The sequence below is a fragment of the Oncorhynchus nerka genome, linkage group LG10, assembly GCF_034236695.1.
Source record: "Oncorhynchus nerka isolate Pitt River linkage group LG10, Oner_Uvic_2.0, whole genome shotgun sequence".
Lineage (NCBI taxonomy): Eukaryota > Metazoa > Chordata > Actinopteri > Salmoniformes > Salmonidae > Oncorhynchus > Oncorhynchus nerka.
This window is the reverse complement of record NC_088405.1, coordinates 88,172,596-88,177,595: the sequence shown is the minus strand read 5'-3', so window position 1 is coordinate 88,177,595 and position 5,000 is coordinate 88,172,596.

Genomic DNA, 5,000 nt, shown 5'->3' with positions numbered 1-5,000 from the left:
GCAGAATGGACAAGCTGAGTCAGACAAATGATGACCTCAGAGACCATCTGAGCACAACAAGAAAGGAGCTCGAACAAAAAGAGAGGTACATTGACACCCTCAACCGGCAGAGAGTCATTGTGTCCTCTGCATCTAGAGAACATGTCCACCAGCTTGGTACAACACAAGCAGAACCTGAGACCAGCATGGCCTCCACCACACAGCCTGATGACACTGCACCAGCCTACCAGTCTGCTCCAGCCCAGGTCAACCTACCAGCCTCTCAGTCTGCTCCAGCCCAGGTCAACCTACCAGCCTCTCAGTCTGCTCCAGCCCAGGTCAACCTACCAACGTCTCAGTCTGCTCCAGCCCAGGCCAGAATACCAGCCTCCCAGTCTGCTCCAGCTCAGGTCAACCTACCAGCCTCCCAGTCTGATCCAGCCCAGGTCAGAATACCAGCCTCCCAGTCTGCTCCACCCAGACAATCACCCACAACTGCAATACTAATTGATTCAAATGGGAAGTTCTTAGTCCAGGAAAGATTATTCCCTAGACACCAGGTGTATAAGTTCTGGTGTCCTACAACTGAGAGTGCAATGCAGCTACTCAGTCAGACCAGGATTGACACCCCTGACAACATCATCATCCACACTGGCACAAACGACCTTCATGCCAAAGGTGAAAATGTGTCTGGGGCAGTGAGAAGAGTGGCAGAACGGGCACAGGCTATGTTCCCAACAACCAATATAGTTGTGTCCACCCTCCTACCAAGAAAAGACTTCCCAGGAAAGTTGATTGACAAAATAAATCAACAGATCACTGTGGACTGTGCCTCACTGCTCAACGTCAGAACGGCTCACCACCCCACTCTGACATGTCAACACTTATATGATAATATACATCTTGATCAGGACAGTATCAGAACCTTTGCCAAGGACCTAAAAGATGCAACACTTGGCAGGGACCCACACACCCATCACCCCAGCAACAAAGGTCCCCCGCCCCACCTTCTGAAACAACAGTACCTCCACCATCCCGAGGAGAAAAGAGCCAGACATGGCTTATTACAGCACAGCTCTACTAGACCAGGCCCAACACAGCACATATTTACCAGACCCGCCTCAGGACAGCACAACTAGACCCGTCCCATCACAACACAGCTCTACTAGACCCGGCCCATCACAACACAGCTCTACTAGACCCGTCCCATCACAACACAGCTCTACTACACCTGGCCCATCACAACACAGCTCTACTAGACCCGGCCCATCACAACACAGCTCTACTAGACCCGGCCCATCACAACACAGCTCTTCTAGACCTGGCCCATCACAACACAGCTCTACTAGACCCGGCCCATCACAACATAGCTCTACTAGACCCAGCCCATCACAACACAGCTCTGACCACTACTCCAGGGTCGGTCAGAACACTGCCCTTCAGGGAAGTAGACCACATGATGCAGTCCACACCATGTATCAGTCAGATCGTCAGCCTACATATGCTGAGGTAACCTCTGGCAGAAGACCCCTAGAACAATCAGAGATAGGAGAGGTGCGCCAACTACTGCAACTAATATGCAGACTACTGAGCTAGACAGTCCCTTTAATTCACGCACACACACACACACACACACACACATACAAACACACAGGGTTGCAGATTGCATTGTACTTATTTTATGTGCAATCTTATTCCATTCTTATTAATTTGTTTACAAATATTCCTAAATGTAATGACACCGGTATTATAATTATTATTATATGTAATGGTGTGTGTGTGTGTGCGCGTGTATGTGTATGTATGTATGTGTGTATATGTGTATGTGCATGTATGTATATATATATATATGTATGTGTGTATATTGTATGTATGTGTGTGTGTGTGTGTATGTATATATGTGTGTATATATATATATATAGTTTTTTTCTCTTTTTTTTCCGATGTACTTTACTCAAACCAGTGAATATCACTTATTATAAATGAGATCATTAACTATCAGCTCTTGGAATATCCAGGGCCTATACTCTTCACATTTTGGTTATAAAACAACAAATCCAGAATTGATTAAAAACATCAAGGGACAGGACATCATAATCCTACTGGAAACATGGTGTCGTGGAGACATAGATACTCAGTGTCCCTCAGGCTATAGAGAAAGTTTACTACCATCAATCAAACATAAAAATGTTAAACGGGGCCGAGACTCAGGTGGAATCATCATTTGGCATAAGCAGGACTTAGCACTGAATGAAATGAAAAAAGGTACCACTCACATTTGGCTAAAACTTAACAAAGGTACAATCTATTGTGACAATGATGTATACATATGTGCAGCTTATGCTCCTCCTTCAGATTCATCATATTATGATGATCAGTTTTTTGACAATCTCCAGACAGAAATCATTACATTTCAGGCGCAGGGTAAAGTGCTTCTTTGTGGAGATTTCAATGCAAGAACAGGTTCTGAGCCTGACTACACTGATGCGGGAGGTAACCACCACATATTTGGACACCCCTCCTTGTACAGTAGCCCTATTATAAATAATAGAAACAGTCCTGACCAAATACTGAACAAAAATGGAAAAGAGTTAGTACATCTCTGTCGAGCCTTAGGCCTGTACATGCTTAATGGTAGAATCAGAGGGGACTCTTTAGGTCAGTTTACTTACTGCTCAGCTCTTGGGACAAGTGTAGTCGATTATGCCATCACTGACATTGACCCCTCCTAGTCATACAAGATGTAGGAATTTGGAAAACTTATTTTGATAATCTATACAAAAACATCCCACAAAACGACTTACAACAGAACCAATTAGAAATTAAAGAAAAATTGAACATCCTTGAATCAGTCATTAAAAACAACCAAAATCCATTAGATTACCCAATAACCCAACAAGAACTAAATGAAAAGCTCAAATCTATTAAATCAAAAAAGGCTTGTGGTGTAGACAACATCAGAAATGAAATGCTGAAAAACAGCACACCTGAGTTGCAAAATGCTGTGCTTAAATTGTTCAACATTGTTTTAACTTCTGGCTGCTTCCCTGATGTCTGGAACCAGGGCTCATCTCCCTATCCACAAAAGTGGAGACAAATCAGACCCCAATAATTACAGGGGAATTTGCGTCAACAGTAACTTGGGAAAGATTTTCTGTAGCATTTTGAATTCAAGAATTCAAACCTTTCTTCAAGAAAAAATGTAATAAGTAAATGTCAAATTGGCTTTCTTCCTAACCATCGCACTACTGACCATATATACACCTTACACACACTAATTAATAAACATGTCCACCAAAAAAAAGAGGGCAAAATATTTGCTTGCTTTATTGACTTTAAAAAAGCATTTGATTCGATTTGGCACGAAGGGCTATTCTACAAAATTCTACAAAGTGGGCTTGGTGGTAAGGTGTATGACTTAATCAAATGTATGTACACAGAAAACAAGTGTGCAATAAAAATCAAAAACCAAAGAACAGAATTTTTTTCACAATGTCGAGGTGTGAGACAAGGCTGCAATCTGAGTCCAAATCTTTTCAACATTTATATCAATGAATTAGCAGACATGTTGGACCAATCTCCAGCCCCAGGACTCACACTATTTGACACAGAGGTGAAATACCTGCTATATGCTGATGACTTGGTACTTCTATCACCAACCAAAGAAGTTCTTCAACAAAACATTAATATTCTGGAGCAATATTGCCATAATTGGGCCCTGGCAGTAAATTTCCAAAAAACTAAAATCATGATTTTCCAAAAAAAAACGAGATGTCAGAAACACAAATGTAAATTCACCCTGAACAACACCTTAATTGAACACACAAAAAATGACACCTACCTTGGTCTGACCATATCTGCATCGGGAAACTTTAATATGGCAGTGAATGCACTCAAAGAAAAAGCCCGCAGAGCAATGTATGCAATAAAATGAAATTATTCAAAATCAACATCCCAATTAAAATTTGGACTAAAATATTTGACAGTGTAATCCTACCAATAGCACTTTATGGAAGTGAGGTTTGGGGGCCGCTCAATAAACTGGATTTTAAAATGTGGGACAAACATCCAATTGAAGCCCTACATGCAGAATTCTGTCGGAAAATCCTACAAGTCCAGAGAAATACACCAACTAATGCATGTAGGGCAGAACTGGGCCGTTTTCCAGTAATAATGAAGATACAGAAAAGATCATTAAAATTTTGGCTACATCTAAATTCAAGTCCAAATTCGAGTCTGCAATTTAAAGCACTTCAAGCCCAAGAGCTGAGCCCAGGAACGAGCCCTCTCAGTCAGCTGGTGTTGGACCTCACCAACCAAGCAGACACCAGCACTGCTTCAAAAGAAAGATTTCCAATAAGCAAAATCATGAACCAATCAAAGGAATCATATTTACAATACTGGAAAAACGAAACAAAATCCCAAAGCCGACTAAATTGCTATCTGACCCTAAACAGAGAATATGAATTGGCTGATTATCTCTACTCTGTCAGAGATACGAAGCAGAGACAGATCCTTACCAAGTACAGGCTGAGTGACCACCGATTGGCAATAGAAACCGGCAGACATAAAAAGACATGGCTACCCAAAGAGGAGCGTGTATGTGGTCACTGCATGACAGGGGAGGTAGAGACAGAGATGCACTTTCTCCTTTACTGTGATAAATATTCCTCACAAAGAGATTCATTATTCACAGAAATGACTACATATATTCCAAATTTTTACAAATTGAACCCAGAGGAAAAACTAAGAATACTCATGGGCGAAGGAGCAATGGCTCCTCTTGCAGCCAAATACGTTTTTTCCTGCCATAGCCTGAGGGACACTGAATAATAACATCTGCATAGTAAACAGTAACTTAATTATTATTACTATTATTGTTATTACTATAATTATTAATGTTTATCATTCCAAATATGGTTGGTAATTGTAGTGATAACAGTTTAGTGATGGTAGTAGTAGTCGTAGTAATGATGATTGTAGTTGTAGTACTGATATAAAGAAGAAGATGACCGTTATTT